We start from the raw sequence: 21280 nt of genomic DNA, 5'->3' as shown, positions 1-21280 counted from the left end.
GTGGACGAGGTTGTCGTGGGTCGTTACCCATTAATGGAATCATGTCAAAACTTTGCGACACAACGTAAATTAATGGGTAGAAAGGTTGGAAGACTTCGGGGAACTCGTCCACAAGCAAACAAACAAACGTAACGCTTGTGCAATGAATTTGCCCGTTGCATGAAAACAAAAATCTACAAAACAGGGAAACCGTCAGTAGAATATGGGATAAATAAAAAGCAAGCTAGTGGTTTGTTTTGAATGGGGGATAATCGGAGGGGAGGGGGTTTAGTCGCAGGTAACAGACTCCACAAAAAGGATGAGCAAAACTGTAAAAAGGCGCCTTTCATATGCACGTCAATTGCAGCACGCGCCGAGCGTTGCGTATCCGTCAAAATTGCTTCCGTGCCGATTTTGACGGCCGAACGCAACGCATACGTGTGCTGTGTTAGTGGCGTCGATTTTTCTGTCTGTCAAAGTGAAACGCATGAACGCATCGCGTACGCAACGAAAGACGCCTTTAGTCTGTTATGCTGAAAACATCAATGGGTGCGTTCAATTAGCTCACACGTGTAAGTCAAGCTTATACGTGTAAGTCAAACTTACACGTGAGCGTTAGTTTAGCCATCACGTGATCTTCGTGCCTGCCCTGGTGTCAGCCACCACTACCCCAGCTGGCGAGCAGGTCTCTGGAGGCTGCCCGAGTGTAATGACGTCACGGATGGACTGTTCGTGCATGGACATGATGGAACGTGGCGGGGGGCATGACCTTTTTCCCAGGATGCCTTGGCGAATACACTGCAGGGTTCGATTAGCCTCATTTCGAGGTTTCCGTTGTGTGTAACACTGGTGTGTTCAGGGAAGCTAATCGAATGCACCCATAGTTGGTGTTACAGCTGTGATAGTACCTAATAAAATAGCTAAGGTTAATGAGAGGCATGGGCTTAAGATTGAGTTCACTTTGCTGTAACATGTGCCACCTGGCATAAGTTCGAGTTGGCTAGGCTAGCGATCGGACAACCAGTCTGAGGGAAACGGTAACAAGCCAAATGCGATTTGGGTTACTGGGGATACAATTGGTTCAATGCCCGCGGTTTCAGCGCTCTCTGACGGCACGCGACGCACATATCGGCTTATGTGCCTGCTCGGCTCAGGTAATGATGACAAATTCAAGAGTACGCCTCTTGTGCAGGTGACGTCACAATGACGCACCGGCTCAATTGTGGGCCAGGAGCAGATGGGCCGAAACTTAACCTCATTGGTCTCGTCCGATCACACAGCCAGCGCCTTGCGGGAATTTCCTGCAGAAGGTGAGCGTTGCTCGCGTTGAAAATAGATCAGAAGTGATCGTGCTACAGGTGACACCTTTTACGCAACCACGAACGTGTTTAACGTGATAAGTCAGTAAAAAAATTCTTTGTCCCTGCGGATTTCAATCACAGTTATTCACTGCCAGGACCTGCAGCAGAAGATCGACGTGCAGGTTAGAGGCGAAACTTTGGCAACTAGCTTCTGTTCTTTTTAAATTGTAATGGACCGGCTTTATGTGATATATTGCCGCAATTGTTGAGGGTTCAGCGGGCAATGACCTCTAACCGATTTTCCTAGACAATCGGAGTTCTTCGGGGATTGCAGGCCAGGCACTTGTGACTCACTCAAGGCCTAAAAATGACAGAAAGGGCTCAGGCGCCAGGACAGAGACAGGGGGAGCGTGCGTCCCCTATTGTCTCTGCGGCCACCTGTCGCGGTGAGTCATTGTCATGTCTTGGCTCCACGGCCGACAGGTTAGATTGGCAATGACAAGCGACAGCCTGATCGTCCCTCACACTTCGGGGCCCGGGCTTAGTGTCACATCGCGGATAGGCATAAATCATTTTCCCCGTCAATTATCCCCAGCCTCGGCACCAATTGTTCGACACATTTGTGTCAGAAAAATTATCGTAGGCCGGCATCTTAAAATTCAATCCATATAGAGCGATGAGGGTTGTGATTTTTTTACAGGGGCACCATCACAACCAGAAGTGACAAGAAGAGCGGAAACTTGGGTTTTTCTCTCTGATAATTTATAGCAATTAAAGGGGCTTGAAATGAAATGCACACTGCGCAGTGTTCGGATTCGGAATCTCGATCAATAAATCCGTCATTGGTTCGCAGGCACCAGACACTGCCTAATGGATAGTGCAAACCGGCGTTCGGAGCACTGATCTGACCCAGATCCCTGGGAAACTGGAAACAGGCCTAAGTTACTTTTGTTTTCGGCACAGTTAGACGGGCGCCGGAGCCTCCAATGACCATTGCGGGCTGATTAAGGGAGCTACTATAATTATGAAGTCGGTGTTTCTACACTAGCCTCAGTGATCCCCCATTATCGGGAGAATAATCGTATGCGTACGCGATGGGAAAAACAAACAAGGACATTTCAATGATGGTTCAACCAGGGCCCGATTTCAGGGCGCTGCATGCTTACCATTAAACATTTTTTAGCTAATCATAATTATAGCATAAAAGATTTGCTTATTTTGCGTTCTCCACAACAGGCGGTTGCTGTGCTAGGTACAAAAATTGCATGAGCGCGCAAAAAGATCCATTGTTGCGTCAACAAGTTAAGCGAATTCTTCCTCCGAGGTTAGCGTGCCATTTGCTGTGCTTACCGCTTACAGCCAGCATGACATACGCGGAGCCTCTGTTTGCAAAAAATCGTGTCTGGAAGCGTCGTAAATTTGGGCCCAGGTTTTAATTGGGAGGGTTGAACTTACACTTGGAATTGGACGTACCGCTAGGGGCCTTATTCATTCAAGCCTTCTCGTAATAGCTTAAGCATCCATCTATTACTCTGAAATTGCAATCGTGTTAACTTATTAAGGAGTATTGTCTGGCAAAATTGAGTCAGTCTTCCCATAGCCGCAGCGACAACAAAGCCTTTTCCCTTAGAGAGACTTACAGAGTGGCATTAGGGGGCAAATTAGATAGCTGTCCCTCCCATTTTCGACACAATATACCGGCGTGAGGCTGGAAATGAGGGGGTTAACAGTGGAGGAAGTACTTACTTAGAATTTCCACCCAAGTCAATCACAAATGATGGCAACGTGTACATACAATACACCCAGGTGTGTGGAAACAATATCACAAAAGCTTTCGAAAATTGGGAATGGTGACAGAAATTTTCACACCGAATATTACAAATGACTGTGGACTTTGAATTTAGTACTTCACTAAAAACCTTCCCGTTGTAGTTCTGCCAGTTTTCATGAGAGCCAAAGAAAAGCTTGCCAGAAGAACGTTAATTTGAAAAAAACATTTTGGCATCCAATCTGATATTCCTTGCAATGCATAAATGGATTCAATACAAAGTAAAAACGCAGGCATTAAAGAGATCCAAAATAATTGTCCAATGTTTTACACAGTGTCGTTGTGTCTAAATGTGGCTGCGAAAAGGTTTCATTGGAAATTCAGTATATTTTAGATAATACTCATCACAATTTAATCGATTCGTGTAATGACCATCTCTGAGAAATGGACACGTCAACAACAGTTTATAAATCCGATTTTAAAACATGTACCACAACAGTGCTACTCAACAAAAAAGCGTGATATTGCATAGGACTAAGCCGATACGTTTTGCCAACAGTAATTTTGCTCACGATTTTAGGCCAAAAGGAACGTGCACAAAAGGGAACCTCCTGAAGATGAGTACGAATGATCTGCTGAAATAGCTATTCAGAAACTTCAAGGGGAAGAGCACGTGTAGAGAGTATTAGAATTTTTACCATTACTCGAAAAGAGGAAGCAAATCAGGCCCAGAAGATTCCTTCTGGGTTCATTCTGTAGAAAAAAGGTTATGACTTTGGATTTTTAGACCTTGTACTTTGGGCATTCATCGGTTATTTTACTGGGACTTTTTAGTGGAATGCCCAAAAGGTATGCTCATTCACTCTGCATCCGGCAAGGGGGAATCGAAATCGACACAGAACAGTCGTCTGATGTATACTGCCCAACCTAGAGCTTGCTAAGCCCGTTGCGAGCAACCTGTCATGACTATGATATTTTGGATTTTGAGTTGTAGCTTAGCGACGAGAATGGGCAACAACGTGCAGGGATGCATGCTTATGATGCATGTCAAGGATGTGCGTAATGTCACGGTTAAAGTGAAACTTGCTCCGTGGAATATTGCATAATATAATAAGTGCAGCTAGGAAGAGGGGTATAGGTCAAAAGTGAAATAATCAGGCTAGAAGAAACACGTGTCGTAATCTTCACAGAAGTAAAACGAGACGAGCGGGTCGTGGAAACCCCGATAATTACGGCAGTTGTTTTAACGACGATCTTAGGGCCGCAAAATTGGAACGTTTGGGTCTTTTGTCAATAAATAAACCAGTCTGTGTATTAGAAGTCTGGGTGTCTGCTCAGACCTGTTTTAGAGAGAGTTGCGACATAGGTGTCTCAATTATCGGGACCTAAGAAAATGGTGGCTTATGCGTCAGTGCACATGGACATAGCACACAATAGCTGAATGCCGGAGAGCCATTTTCGGCCCAAAGTGTGAAGTTGTCGCTACTCTTTCAATACACAGCTCTATGTCCGCTCAAAGAAGCAATGTGTGCCTTCAGAATTGCATGCGAGTTCGCTCCCCCCTGTCAATCAGAGCCATTAAGACATGACACTTATGAATGGACAGCAAGCCACGGTAGACGCCCATTCGTTGGTTATAAACAACAGGTCAAGAACGAGATGAAAAGCATATCAATCATTGAGTCTGCTCCCATTTTTGCGTGGACGTCTAGGCCTATTCCAAAGACCCAGCTCAAGCGGAAGACAACGTTTTTTTCTAACATATTGTCTTGGTCGTCACGGTTACGAGGTCTTGAGTTCAACATTTAATCAAGTCATTAAGGGGTGTGTAAAATTAATTTTTCTGATGTAAACGTCTTGCAAATCTTTACCCTGCTTCAAAAGTGCGAAGCAGTTTAATATCTTTTTGTGGTTAACTGAGTTAAACAGTGTGCTTTCAAAATTTGTCCACGCTTTTCCGGAAAACTGAGGGCGCTGTTGCCATAATATCTAAGTATATAGTATATGATTTTGTTCAATTTGAGAACCCCAAAATACGCTCATGGAAACATTGTTTAAAAAAATTGTTCATTGGCTTACTGTAACGTACCAATGCAACAGTAAATCACTAAAGAAGACGGAATTTATGAGATGCTTCGGGAAATCCTTCATATGGTGAAATGCGTCATAGAATTAACGAAGACCATTTGCTGTTCAAACAGTTTTCATTCCCGATTCTTGGATGTCTACAACTGGGGTTATGCTTTCACCATCAATTTCAAAACTCCAACATTTTATTGAGTTTGCCCAAAAAAAGGACGATTGCAAATGTTTACATATAAAGCACAAAATTTGTACAAAATCTTTCAAGAATGACGATTGAGAGATTAAATGAAAAATGGCAATAAAACATCAAATTATGCCAAACTAATCTCATGAACTATTATTATCTTCAAATTTTCCATTATCTTCAAATTTGGTGAGGCGACATGTAAAGTGGTTTCGCAAACAGCATCACAAATGACAACAGATTTGTAACAACATTTTTTGTCCACAAATCAATGCAAAAAAATAAAACATAAAGGCGCCAAAATTCCTTTTAAAACCCGCAATCAATATAAGCTTGTCAATTGAACACACGGGTGTAAGTTCTAGGATTGTGTGATAAAATGAATGCACTGCATGAACCCTTTAAAGTTTTCATTGTTGCCATTTTATAGGGGTTCTATGCATAATATCAAGGAGTCAAGGTTCTATATGCATATTATCCAAGGGCAAGGTTCTCTATGCATATTATCCAGGAGCCATACTCAACTCTTGAACTGGTCGAACGGGATTCGAACATTTTCCGATTTTTTCAGCAACTTCCAGTTTGCAAAATTACACGGTGCCAAATAACCCGTATGTTACTCCCCCACCACCCCGACTCGTTTCTGTTACAGATGAGAGATAGAATGAATGTGCATGCGAAGTCGGCCGTTTCAATACTTTTCCTGAAACTGGTAATCAGATATTGTAGATATTTGTGACGATTTGAGTCTGGCAAATTTGCCCTTACCCAACGTATATTAATAAGCACTGTATGCTCTGGCATAGTTGGTTTGCATAAAACAGCTAAGGATCTGTGGGTTGTTATAGTACTATTTCAGATGGTCTGATTTATCCAAGTTGTCGCAATACGTGCGATTTAATAGTGCGCCTCCCTGAGAGTTTGCAACACTCACGATACGTGAGCACTGAAAGACCCAAGGAAGGGTCGACAGATTTCCCACATTATGATTGGCCAACTCGTTGCAAACTCTTGGAGGCGCGCTGTGGTGAATCGCCTGTGTTGCTTATTCCTGTGATACCAGGAGTAGTTAAGAAGAGATGAGGGATGATATCGAGGAAAAGAGAAAAAACAGACTAACTCTGATGTGTTCAAAGCTAACTGCGATGTCAAACAGCCGTAGACTGAGATAGCGGAACCCAGGGTACGGTAGAGTAGCTCCCGTGGGTACCCTCGGAGTGACGGGGGAAAGGGGAACATTGTTGGAGGGGTAGCGAGCCTGGGGTTTATCTCCGGTGGCCCGGTGCTGAGCTGGGTTAATCTAATTGGGAAGTTTACGTTGCCGGTGTAGGGGGGGCCCGACTCCCAATCTACCCTCTTCAAGACCAAGATAGGAGGGCTACAATTACAAACAAAATGAAGTCAGCATGTCCAGGGGTAAGAAGCCAACGCCCATGGGGGCGGGGCTGTTTACCCTTCACGCCCGCGGACACAATGATGCGACCCATGGTGGCTCACGTACCGCCCTCTGTAGATTGCAACGAGATAGTAGCAGGCTGAACTTTTGGAAGGAAAGAATTTGACTGACGTTTTGTTTTGTATTTGTTGCATTTTTGCTCCTATTTCGGAGGAAATGGCCCCGCCCCCCACCCAGATCCGCCAATAGATTACCTCAAATTCTAAGGCGACCTCAGAAACGTTGGAATGGAAGTGTCAACTATTGTACAAATTAATGGCACTTGGCATCGGCAAACATCCCAATCCTACATGACAACTGTTTGTGTCATTTTCGAGCAAGTGCTAAAAATAATGCAACAACCTTATTTTGTTCGGGGGAAACTCTTGTTATGTTGCCTCTACGTTGATGACACGACTGCTAGGCGTCCGTGTTTCGGTTATCCCTCAAAATGAGAAACTTTCATATCAACATCGAGTGACCAAATGACAGTTCTGATTGTGGGCAATATAGGAGAGACTCTGAGCGATCTCCGAGTCAGTGGCTAACAACATTGTAACTTTTTTTCTTTCAGGATTAGCGGGTCTATGCAATGCAGTGTTTTTCAACAGTCCTTGAAAATGTACCCTTAGTTTGTTCATTTATCCAGATTTTCAACGTTTGTTTTGCTGAAGCTTCTTATTGCTTTTTTTACTACCAGTGTTTTAATTTCCATATTCATGAGCAAACCTGTGATGTCATTCCCGGGAAAAATCTTCATGTTGCATTAAATTGTGCACACTGTCCTGAAGTTGCTGTTTGGGTGAATTTCTTTTTTTGTGTTTGTGTTTTGCAATATTATTTAACAAGCAACCACTTCTCAGAAATATTGATGAGTAAATGTTGTGTTTACAATTTGAGCAGAAAACCTATGAACTAATCAGTGTCTTCCCTTGATGACATGACAGAAGCACTGTCTTCGGTTGCCTGGAAAAGCATGAACACTAAAAACAGGAGTTAAAGTCGCCAAAGCGTGTATCAAAGAGAAATGCATTACAAGAAGAACCCTTTAAGCGAAAGTCTATGCAGTGCACCTCAAGCTGGAAGGCATGCAGGAAATATGGCATTCTCCATTGGAATACATACCGCAGTCTGTAGAAAAGAAACTTATGTGGAATTCAAAGTCGTGGCTTAAACTCGACTGAGCATTTCCTGACCGTTTTGAAAGGGATGATTCTTTTTTAGGCTGTCTAGAATAATCGTTTCAAACCTCTCTCTAATGCGGACCACTTCCCAAGGAATCAACCACTGCATCAATCAACAGCAAAACAAGGCTTTACGAAGCCTCTGTAAAATCCCGTTGCCATGTAAACAAGCGCCAAAAAAGGTCCACCACAGAAACAAAATATAAGGTCTTTTCCCTTCTTCTTTCCCTCTTTTTCCCCATGTCTCTCTTTAGCAGGTCTTTATCTTGAGACTACCAACCAGTCTGAGAGTTAATTCAATCGGGAAGTAGAAGCCCCGGGGCTGAGCGTTGAACCCGACCGCTTGCTGCAGCGCTGGCCCCATGTCCGTCTGAGCATAGGGGACTTCTTGAGGCCCACTTCCTCGCCAGGCTGCCCCGGTCAGTGTAAACTAAGATATTCAAGAACTCAAGAACGGGGTCAGGCCGAGACTGATTGGCTTCCTTCGTTGTGGAAACTTTACATAATTTATAAAAGCTACCAACAGTTATTTTTTTCTTCAGGGGAAGAAGTTCACTTCTTTCTCCTAGCTCTGTCTTTTGGGGCCTTCAGTGTTCGTCTACATTAAAAGGTAGTTTTGGATACTTATTAAGGACAAGCATTATTTTCGGGTTGAGTACGTGATGAAAAATATGTAAAATTAGAATGGAACTTGTCTAAAATTACAAACTGTGTTATACCAATATGATTTCTATATAAATCATGACGTATTCTTACCAGGTAGTACAACAATTTAAACATGTGCCTTAGCAAGGACTGTAGTTTGAACTATTGACGACAGAAATAATAAAAAAAATACCTTTGAGGGGATAAATCGCTTGAAGAGGACCACAGAAAAATGGATGTCCCCAAATTCATGAAAGGCTTGATTGAAATTTGCCAAATTTGTCAAGTAGTCTTGACCTCTCCCGGATTGGCTGTTATCAATCTGAAAAGAATGCGAACGGAAGCAACATGAAACAGTTCGCCAGAGGTCAACCCAGTCGTTTCAAATCCCCCTTTCCACTCGACGTCAGCCGTTATTTCCGCTGAATCGGTTGCATGGTGAACAGAACGAAAGGTCACACAAGTCACTTTAGGAGAGACCTCAAACTTTATCCCTGGGCTTTTTCTTTTTATGAGACGGAAAAGTGCCAAAACCCCAGACTAAACTTTTGCTGATATTTTTTTGTCACTCTAGTCCCACATTGAAATTGAGCGTGTGATAAAGATGAAGAATTGATGGATGGCCAGTGTTCTTGCAGTGACCCAACTGACGTGGAAGATTTCTTGCAAAATCTGCACTTTTTTCAAAATATTAAAGTAAACCCCAACGAACTGCCCGGACCGAAGTCCCCGCATCTTTCGCGGTTCTGCACTCTCGAAGCGAATTCTGGAAATATCTTTGCAACGTTGTGTCGTGGACTGAGCAAACTGACCTCGACTATATATGATATATCGCCTGTCAAAGTTTGAAGAATGATGAGGGATGAGAGGAAAAGGTGTACCGGTACTTGAGGGAGGGAGGGCGTGACCCGAGAATGCCCACTACTTTATCCATGCGCTTTGGGGATTCAAATACCCCCTTAACAGATTAAGAAAAAATACACTCTTTATTTAGGTTGACAAGGGATGCCGGTGCACATGAAATGCGGTTACATTAACACATGCGGCCTTACTCAATACGAACTACAAGGGTTTAACGCGAACAACATGTTTTACACCCTAGAAGAGTTAACCCTATATAGTTTGCATTACTGTTGTTTGAAAATGTCGTTTGGATAAAAGGTTAAAAACTTGGGTTATTATGCATGACGTGCACGTGACATGTAAGAATTTTGCTGTGTAATCTTCTCAGTATAATCTTTTCCTTATATATTTTGCATTTTCAAACCAGGCGCCGGATTGATTGGCATGTCAGTTTAATGAATCGAGTACATTTACGCTCCAGTGAATTTTGTTCTTCTCTATTGTCTTTTGTTCATTTATACTCGGTTCGTTCTGATACTAAAATATTCGCTCGTTAATACGATAGAGATTTCGATTACAGGCTGTGTGTAACCAGTGCCCATGGGACGCCTTCATAAAATATTTCCTTTTCGTATCCATGTCACAGAATAAAACAGCAAGTTGAAGGGATGCCCAGTCCTTAGTCCTGTTTTCAATGAATCGTGTTATTCTGACAGTTATACACAACAAACACATTCCCATGGCCCGCCACTGACTCGCAAAATTCGGCTGGTAACGAGAGGGGAAATATGCAAACTTCGACTGGCTCAGAGGTTTATACTTAATTAATTAACTTCACTGGTTTTTCCCGACACCAAAGTTAAGTGATGACACACAGGACTGTATAAGATCTTTTACCACACTCAAAAGTTCTGGACACAGCAGTTCCAACTTTAAAGTTTTTTCATCAGTCAAAGAATTGCTGATAAACACTTGAACCACCTGCAACAAACCTCAGGTAACGTCCAGGGCTTTCCGTAAACAACTTCTGAATAAGTGAGAAATTCACATATTAAGAGCGGAGTGGCAAATCACTTTCAGCTTTGGTGAGGTTGAAACTAGGCCTTGCTTCTTGGGGAGGTGTGTACAGCTTGTAGTCAGGCGAGTCTAAGGAGTCTGTCAAAAAACTTGTATTTCAGAGGTTATTTTTGCGTGTATTTTTTCCGGTGGCGTTTTCCCCAGCGGATACCCACACGCCGTGTTTACGGTGTTTACGGTCTGGCCAAGGTAGATTTTTTTCGGTATATTACTGAAACGAGACACACCTTTCAGGCCAGCCAGTTGACTTGGCCCCGTTTGTGCAACTCACGCCCTGTCGTCTGCCCTCAGTCGACTTCTGCAATTTTGGAGGGCTTAACTGATTGCCCTCCAGGGGTGCATGGAACCGTAAAGTATCGTGGGGGAGGGGTAGAAAAGAGAAGTGGCGAAGTTCATGCACTCCCTTTCGCGATGTCGAAATAAATAACTGATGGGGATTAGAATTTTCAACTATCATGCACCTTTTCTTTTTCAAGTGTTTCTGATTTGTTTGATACATGTCATCAACAGTATTTAAGAGGGGTGTATGAAAGCTGATCAGTTTTCTCAAAAAACAAAAATGCATACATTTCGCAACTTTCTTATTTTAAGATCATTTAGTTCATATCACTGAAGATAATATCAAACAAAATGTGTAAGGTTTAAGGTTTACTTCTTATCCCTTATGACCTGTATGTGTCTGTTTCGGGCGGGGTCGTAAATTGCTAGAAGCTAGCCGATTCTTATCGTTCTGCGTTCCTCCGTGAAAACCGCGTTTGAGGCTTACATTTACTCATACCCAGATAATAGTCGCTGCATTTTGTTGCTCAAAATGACAATGACAATTATTTTAACAACTTTTTCCATGGTCCCACTAATCTAGCTTTTGCTTTCTCTTTAGCCTGCGTTTTAGATGCCCCTTGAGTGAGTGGAAAGGACTATGAACGTTGGAGACATTACTCCATGAACTCCCCAATCCTTCCTCCGTTTCCCTACCATTTTCTTTTGCTTTCCCCAAGTGCCACCTGACATTTGACGGACGGTGTGCTGTCCTTGAACAAATTAACCTTTTTCAGGTCACGGTGTCGTTTCATGTTACTTTCCTAGATCACGCAGATCAATTTGAAAGGAGCTACTTCTTTATACTAACAGCCTTCTCACTGGTCAGCGTTTTTAATTAGATTACCAAATGACGGGCAAAACGAATAAAATGATCGCCTCCAAATGTTAGAGCCAACGAATTGACAGATGTCATTTCATTCCTCTTGTTATGTCTGGAGGAAATTAGGTTTGACTGAAATAAAATATGAAACTAAATTTTTGCTCGTATACTTCGCCTGATAGGCAGGCTGATTCACATTTATTGTTATACCGGTAAGTTGTTATTGGCACAGATGTGGACAGACCAGCGAGATAATTGATGTACCCTTCTGATAAAGTATCATCATCTCTTACTCTATTTGGAAAAGCAAAGCAAACATGTCACAAAAGTCGAACATGTGGCAAAAATAATAAGCTGCATTTTAGCTATGTGACCAACGTTTGGGGCATGGGCGTTAATCCCGAGGGTAGTGCATGTACTCCCCATTTTTGACCTAAGAGGATGGATTATACGTTTTCTTGGTGAGAAAAAATCACAGCGGATTATGAAGAAATACAGTGTATTCCATATCCCTCTCAAAGGGAGAATAATTTAAAAAAAAAACTATAAATATGGCGTTCTTGTGTAAGATTCTGTAGGAATGTTAGTACATTACAGATGTACATCTGTATCCACCTGTCGTTTGAAGATTGCCTTTCAATTTGTGTTTCTTTTTTAAGATTGCTTTTTCAGTTGTGATTTTCTTCTTGTGTTGTATGAGAAACTGTGATGGTTGAAATTGGTTGCCCTGCTGATCACATTCACTCACGTAGTCCACGCTGAACTCGTTCAGGTAATTTTGTTCAGCGCTGGTATCGCTTCCGTCATTTTCTACTTCACCGTGTCATACTGGAAACTGCAGCTTCCCAATCACGCTCACACCAGACAGAGAAGGGGCCTTAAATTGGGTGGGGTGGGGGGGAATCTCCACAAGCTTCCTGGATAACTGTCAGCGCCCTCTATAAGCATTGGCAGCCAACATTCACCCACCTAAAAACTACAACCTTTAAAAATGCTTTGTTAATACGATATGAAACGCCAGATGAAAAAGAAAAATGCATGAAAGACAAAAGACATGCCCTAAAGAGAAGTGAGCGTTTCAGAAAGCATCACACTTTCCTGATCCCTTGTACCCAACGGCTTCATGTACCCTTTCCACATACCCCTTCTAAGCACTCTTGCCAACCCATGCATCCCTTCCTCATCTCTTGCTCAACTCTGGACCCTGCGCACCGAAAAGTTGCTTGTGCCGCATTACTCCTTGGCGCTCCCATAACACACTGTTCATAGCGCTGGTCACGACGGATGTACGATGTCTTTTTCGGGCTCCGGAGTGGGCAGGTGGTCGATAGTTCAAAGTCTAAAAATAGCCACCATCCAAAAACACCGGAAAAGGGGGGCCTGAGCCGCGCGGTTACCTACGTCAACGGCGCATCAAACACACATTAGGACTTGAAACCAATAACCCAGGATGTTTTTGTCAGGGCTGGTCAGGGGAACAGGAAATGTTGAAGCTTGGACAACCGACAAATCGATTTGAGGTTAGCGGCCGCCGGCTTGAAAAGAAAAAAAACTCGCCAAAATTAAAATTTTTGTCACTGATAACGCCGCCGTAAGAAAAATAGTCTTACCGCTTGGAACTTGCAAGTTTCTTGATATTGATTTTTGGTTTCTGCCAGATCTAATATTTGGGCTGGATTGGGGACTACCCTTGACTGTACACATCTGTCCTATATCGCACACACAGGTGTAAGTAAAAGTACGTCGTAATCTTTGTATGGACCTGAAGAAAACCCCAAATAGCTCGAGTTCCCTTATCCATACTTGCCAAGGGTAAAAAGTTAATATGACACCTATATTATCCAAATGAACGACAGGCTATGCAGTCAGTCTCCTTCCTGTTTCAGTGTGCTCAATAAATGAAGTGGATTCGGGGAGTACGATCCCAAATGGCCATCTCTTGAGCAAAAAGTCCATGGGGACAGTGTGTCTGCATTCTTACGCTCATACGGTAGAAACTGTATAGAGAAGGAATGTAGCCTAACAAAGATTTCGGAAGTTGTAAGTGCGTTACAAGTGAAATGCTCCTTTAATTTTACAGGCACAACTCTATCCACTTCGGGCAGAAACACCCCTCTTCGATTGAAAAGAGCCGCGTTGGTCGGGAGTGTTCAATTTGTTGGTAGCGATGCACCTGCAACCGTGGCACTTGCATTTATTAGTCGTTCGTAAACCAGCGAAGTTCAGTTCGGACCAAAGGAGCCACTGTTGTTGAGAAAATAGCGCCCTCTCTTGGTCCAGCTCGAGGCCTCTTCTGGATTGTGCCCAAAACGTGTCGCTTTGGGCCTTACGCATTCTTAGTCAGAATACAGAAATTATTGACAGACTGACTTCCTCTTGTGCAAATTGCCTCTTTAACGATTCCCATGATCAGTATTTTTACATGGTTGTGCGTTAAACCATTTTGTTTAGGTCCGGTGTGCGCAAAAATGCACTCCGTACTTACGTGAAAAAACATCAGAGACAACTGTTGCCTTAAAGTCCGTCACAGCCCTCAAAATCACACAATGTTGTGAAAGGGTACTGGTGTTATGATGGCGTGTTCGGTCACTGCTTCCATCCTCGCAACAATAAACACGCATCCCTTAATACATGTTGTGATACCGTGCCAAGCCAAATCAATGAAAGCTTTGCGATTTCTGGACAATGTCTGAGTATTTCGTGCGACCCTGGGTGATTGGGCAATTTGTTAGGCAATTAGGAATTATGAGGCTAATATAAGTAATTACGCGGTGGTTTACCCTGGCTGTGATGCGAGTTAAATGAGCGAGTTGTGGCTACCGCCTGATCCGTTCAGGAACATTGAGGTTCTACTGCGGCCTGTATTGATATGTTACAGCGTAACCATTGCAAAGATCTCTTGGAAATGTTTGACCTTACTCTCAACATGCACCCACTGACACAATTTTCCTCAGATACTTATATCCAAGTTCGTGTCATCGTTGTCATTGGCGTAAAGCATACTTCACATGACAATGGTCGAAAACGCAGAAACAACATTTGAGTTTGACCAGTTTGTCAGTTACGAAAGGTTCACGAAAAGGCAGGGGAAAAGTCCTCGTTAGAAACAATCTTGATTGGATGCATCAATACCGACGGGGCATCAAATGACCTAATAACATCGATTTCGAGCACTGTGTTATTCATCCTGAGCATGGTCGTCTATCTCCTCGCCTGATTGCAACACCCTTTGCCCCCCCCCACACACACACATACCCTCCCACCCCTCATTATCAATTAGACGCAGGCGTCTATCGCACGCGGAAAACCATCGGACGATCCCTAATTTGCGCTAATTTCTCCTCAGGAAGGTTCCCATTGCCGGCCGAAGGTAAAGGGGTGAACACCTCGGAGAGTTTTGGTAGGTTAGAGCAGTGGGTCTCAGACCCTGCAAGAAAAAAAATGTCCCCAAGGGGAGAAGGGATGTTGTTGTTTTGTTCACGTTATCTTCAGCGAACAATGGGTACAGGGCCCAAGGATTTTTCCCTTGCGGTTTGTGTCGCTCAGGTCCTGTGAGGGTGCGGTTCTATTTTGGTGATGACATGCATCTTTTAAAAATATTCGGTAAACAAGTTTTCGTTTTCTCTTATATTTGCAGCCAGATTTGAATAAGTTAGATTGTATTATATCGCTTTCAGATAGGAGATCAAACCATAAATGTCATTAGTTTCATTTGTGCTGAAAACTTCGCGGCAAGTATAGAAACTACGCTTGAAGACAATTTATTTGACATGCGAAGATTGCACCAAGCAACCATACCTGGTATCCATTTCCATCGCACGAACTATTCCCATCATGTTAGCATGGCCAGGTACACGGTCGCAACAGAAAAATTTCCGTTTAAAAGCTGTTAATACAAAACAAATTATGATCTTTCACCAAACAGACCAAAACATTGATAAAAATGAAAAAAGCAACTAACTCGAGTGCGATTTGAACCTGCTCCAGTCGGTTTTTTTGCTGTTCTCTGCAGTGAAATCATAGCTTAAAACTAAATAAAAACCACTACAGTAAAGTTAGTCAAACATTTCTTGCATCTTATATCTTAACTTTTGTATTCCTTGTTTTATTCACTAAACCTGGCCACTACAAACGCGCCAAATGCATGCTGCGGACTACACGTGTTTATTTAGGTTTTATGTTTCTGTAGTTTTAGCTTGTTTGGAGAAAAATAGGGTTCTTTCAAGAAATTGGGTTTCCCAACTGGACCATCGTTATAGCATAATCGCTGGATCATTAACTCTCAACTATAAACAGCAATGAGATTTCTAAAAGCAAAAATATTTTGAATAACAAGCATAATGTGCAAGTCTAACTTTCGATCCGTGGATCTTTATCAGTGATCGACCAAAACAAGATCTGTCTGGCCTGTAGTCTGGGGAAAAAAACAACACGAACAGTCAATAAACTACGGTACTTAAAGTCTGAGAGAGAGGAGGTCACTCTGTTGTCTGTGAAGAAACAAGACTGCACGTGTTTAAAATTATTAAACCAACCAATTTGTACAGCTAATGTGTAGGGGCAACACATACGGGATGCCTGGTTTCCGATGAGTAATTAAACGCAAGCTGCATTAGGGAAACTGCCGTTAAATTCTGACGTGGGTTGACAGTGCGATGAACAACATCTTACTTCCTATCTTCTAATTACTCGCATCCCAGTTGCCGTGGTTTGGAACGGAAGGGACTGGGCCCCATTAACCACAACCAAGAGGAAACACAGGCAGGTATTTTTTTAATAAAACCGACCCCCCCCACTGCTTGGAAGACCCGACTATTGTGATGGTGATCCAACAATGCTGCCAGAAATACGTGTCCCACTTCCCCTCTGTATCCCCTTGAGTTTTTCAAAACTTGTCACACATTTGAAGACTTCACTTCATGTCTCAAAACCTTCAGTTTCTGTTTTGGAATATTTTTTCTTACCGTAAGAGAACCGGAGCGGAATCTGTCCTCAAACATTTTCCGCGATATCATCACAGTGCACTTTTTCACTGTGCCAAGGATTTTCCTGTCATGTTTGCGTTCCTTGTGACGCAAATATTGAGAAAATCGCACGCCATACTCTTTTCGCAAAAAGTACAAAATTAAGCATTTCGGAGACAGGTCGGCCGATATGTCATTTTTCCCCCACCGATATGCTCGAATACACGCAGGCAACTACAAATGACCATTACAACAAAACAGTTCTTTAGAGATTTCGGACTGGCATCGTCAAATATTTAACGCGCAAGCCTACAGGTTGATACTTTTCTCGCTGAGCCACCTATTTTCTCAGATTTCTACGCATTATCTCACAGCAAAGTTCAACACTCGCTCCTCGAGCACACCCTTCGCAGCCTCCCACCCGATGACAGCCCGCGAAATAGAGAGCTCAGCAGTCTTGGACATCAAATCCAGCCGTGAGTGTCTCAGTGCGTCGAGCACCCTCCGTCATAACCGGGCGAAACACCCGATGAGTGTTAGGCGGCTCGCGGGTAATCCCCCGGCCCGTCCCATTTCCCGTCCCGTAGACGGCACCGGGAGAAAACTGCCGTCTGGCCCCGGTCCGCTCGCTGTCATCACCGGCGTCTGATGGGCTCTTAATGCCCGGAGTGATGGAAGCGTTATGTTGCTCGGAGTTTAATGACTCCGAGGTGATGGCAAGTGCTGTCATCATTCGGCTCGCCAAATTCTGCAGGTATCTCCCGAATTGTCTGATCTCATTTCCCCCTCACTTTCCTCCCCGTGTAATGACCCCTCGGGAGACGCTAGCAAAATTATTCTTTTCTTAGCTGTTGTCGTTTATTATTTTGTCGGACGCATTTTGCAGATACATCATATAGGTTGAAAATACTTAACCTGTTGTAACACACGGCACGGATTTAAATCAGGGCAAGAGGTTTTTCTTTTGTAATCATCTCAAAGTCTGGGATTCTACACTTAGGCCTCTGGGCATGGCAGTGAAAGGTTCCAGTCAAACTTTTAGAAATCGATGGACTTAAATGCATTCAACGTCTCTTCGGGTGCAGCGTGGTGTAATTCTCATTATAATGCTTTCACATCACAGTGCACCACTGAGAACTTTTTTCTCCTATTTAACACATAGCGAGGACACGGACATTATGTAGTGACAACCGACGCCTGAGGTGTCTGTTATAAACAGATTTCTAATTTAACTTCTAATCTAAATTTCTAATTTAATTTCGAATTTAACACTTTCTCATAAATGTCAGAAACAAATTTGTAACTTTTCACACAACTGTTTTCATTTCGTCCCAGGGCCAGTGATAAATTCCGATGGCAGTATGTCGTGTTATACGTTTATACACCTTTTCATCCACTATTGTAGACCTACTGCGTGTTTGTTAGTCTTCCAGTAACGCAAATGTTTGCAAGTTTGGGGGCTTAATAAGTCTTGTCACAACTTCATTAACCAAAACTTCTGCAACAAATTCCTCAAAAATATGTACACCACGAATTGCATCGTAGGGCACCGGCCGTGTGCCGAGACCAGCGCCGCTGACAGACATCTTTTATCGGGGATCAGAGAGAGGCGGGAGCACGTTGCCACCCTGTTCACCCGCCGGAAGGCGACCAACAAATCCGCCCGCTACGCGCCCGCTATAATTAATAACCCGATACTAATGACTATTGTGTTTACATTATATCCGCCGTCTTTCATCCCGCAACACGCGCGGAGGGGGCGTGCGCATCTCCACCCGTGCGCCTTAAAAGGAAGCTTCACCAATGTTTCATCGGCATTCAATAATCCTGAACGATTTTAGCTCTCATGTCTTTCTCTCTCTCTCTCTTTCTTGGACAGAAAGATTTTATTTTTTTGGAGGCAGGGAAGAAAGTGCAGCCGGATCCCGTCTTTTTGCAAAATGTACTTTTCATGGGCTTTGCATTCGACCGTGACAGGTGCATTGCCCGCTGGCGTTAGTGCAACATTGAAACACTGCAAAGCCGTTCGTGCAGAATAAAAAAGTAACCCATCTGTTAATGTGGACAGGATTGTGCATGGAAGGCACTACTGCCTGACGATGGTTACTTTAGCTGTAAATCTTATATAAATTAAAAATGAAATAAAGCTGGAGTGGAATTTAACCTGCGTTCTGGCCCTCCATCGAATGAGCTATCCATTCTTACTTGAGTGACCCCTCTTTCAGGGGCACAGAACCATCGTGCTCTTATTCGTCGATGATCTTTAATTTCATTTTTCACTGAAAGCAGTGCCAAAGATGTTGGGCTAGTAAAAGGACTATTCATATGCCTCTTGTTACAGCTTTTAGCGTGAATGTTATTTTAACGTCTGTTTTGACCTAAACTGGTTTTATCGCTTGACTCAGTAAGTAGTAATTTAAAGAGTTTGGCCAACTTTAGTCAAATAATTTGGCTTAAAATTTATAGGCCTAGTAATTGTCGAATTGTCAGAAAACGGTATTTCTTGGTCAAAGTGGAGTTCGTAATGGAGCTGAGCAAAACTTAGTATAAAGAAGAGTGACCGAGGCTGCATGTACTTGAACATGAACTGGAAAATAAAATACTGGTGTTCTTAAAGCGGTTCCAAAATCCACAGATAAGTGTGTGGCGACTCAAGGTGGTATTAATATTCCAGACTTACGGACATCCTTTTTTAATAGGCCCCCTATACTATATTCACGGAAGTTTTAAGACACAGAATATCCATGAAAAAGTTCCACATCACCTTTGAAACGCAAATGCAGGTTGTTAGTTTTGGAGACGCAAATCTGTCCAAACGCCCATAACTGGATTCATTTCGAGGGAAATTGTCATATTGGTTCTTTCAGCTTCGATTCAAGGTTGTTATTGCGAAATGCAAAATACAGATGCAAAGTAGAATATTTCGAAAGGAATTACACCGACCGGGAATCGACTCAACAATTTGCCAAGTGTGAGAAGGCACGTATTGGCAAGAATTGTGAATCTGGTATCGCTGGAGGGCATCGACACTGGGGAGTCGACTCCCCAAAGCCCCGCGAATGTTACCTATCGATATGCAAAGTTGTATTAAGACAAGTTGACACGTCGCACGGTGCGTGGTGTCGAGTTCTGGCGAGGTATAGCTGGAGGGGATTCAACGCGGTGCGAACTCGATTCACCTCACGGCATGAGGCGGGAACCCGACCCGGTCCTCAAAGAAAAATCTCGGCTTTGGCCGCCCCCAGTGCAGTGCACGGCAACCTCGCAAGAATGTTCCGGATGAAAGTTTGACGGGATCGGTCCAGGCCGGGGATTTTTTGCCCCAGGAATCTCAATTTTAACAAACGGAAATGTTGGTTAGTAGAGGGCAGGGAAATTGCTGTCCCTTTTGAAAGGGGTGGGGGATTTAATGATGTTTGGTGTGAAACTAAACTAGGAACTTTTTCCAAAATGATACTCTGGTCAATGCCAAGATAGGAAACTAAAAACAAAACAGGCCTCCACTAACGCTCTTTATGGTCGATTCTCTTCGTGAAGGTTTAGGGGTTGATTGAGGTGGCGGATTAGAAACACCCAATTTGGTTTGATTCAGTAACAAACCACAACTCTTCATTTAATAAACTCTCTTTTTCCCACACTCTGCGGTCCCAAGTCTTTGAAATTCCTTTGTCTTTCATTGGTTTACCAGTCCTTTTATTACGGATTTCGGTCATAAATAAATTATTTTGGCTATAAACGGCAAGCTTGTGAAAACGAGAGTTGATCAGGGTTCATTCCCGAAGCGCTGATCCAAACAAACGCGTGATGCACAAAGTTCAATGTTACAGTCTAAAAAAATAGCTCAAAAATTGTTTCCCTTTTAAAATACCATAGCGATGACGATTAATAGATTTTCGTGCAACATTTATCTCTTTTTTTTTAATTTTCGGCTCTGGTGAGTACGGTTTGGTTATGCTTTCTTATTTTGATTCCTCGTCCCTTTTCAGCATGACATGGAGACGGCAAATACAGGGAGGGAGCCACACTTCGCTGGCTAGAGGGGGAGAAATAACGGTCATTCCCCGACCTTATTGTTTTTTCTCCAAGCCGCACTCGTCACAGCTGCAAAATTTCAGAGGCCAGTCTTGAAATCAGAGGCCGTGTATTACAAGCCGACGCCTGATTATACTCCGCGGTGAACTGCTTTGCCTCCCCCGAGCGAAGATAGAATGACACGGCGCGATCGTACGTCGCCCCTTCTCCGGCTGCGGTATGACACCCTTTCGCTATTATACCTCTTTTTTCACCTTTTTCACAGTCAAATCAGTTAGCTCGTGGAATTTGTTTATTATCACTTGTGCTCTAGGAAATCATTTGTCAAATTCTGATTATAAGCATTATACTTAAAATCATATCTCTCATATAACGCTTGAACTAGAACATCACACATGGCATACTGGGATTCATTCAAATTGGGTTTCACTTCAAGTTGTATGTTTATGAAGTAAGAGTGAAAAAAAATACCCTACGTAGAAGCTCAACTGGGATTACGTAGTATCCATTGTACATGTACTAAGAGAAAAAAATATCGCAAAATCAGTAATTGTTAGGCTTAGCATCTCTGTGATGGGTTGCCTTTTTTCCCAACAGCGGTATTTCGACCGCCTTCAAATGTGCAGTTTGTTTTTTAAAAGC

This window comes from Acanthaster planci, linkage group LG20 (assembly GCF_054643075.1).
Source record: "Acanthaster planci isolate LZ-2023a linkage group LG20, COTS_SCS, whole genome shotgun sequence".
NCBI lineage: Eukaryota > Metazoa > Echinodermata > Asteroidea > Valvatida > Acanthasteridae > Acanthaster > Acanthaster planci.
This window is presented reverse-complemented; position numbering follows the sequence as displayed.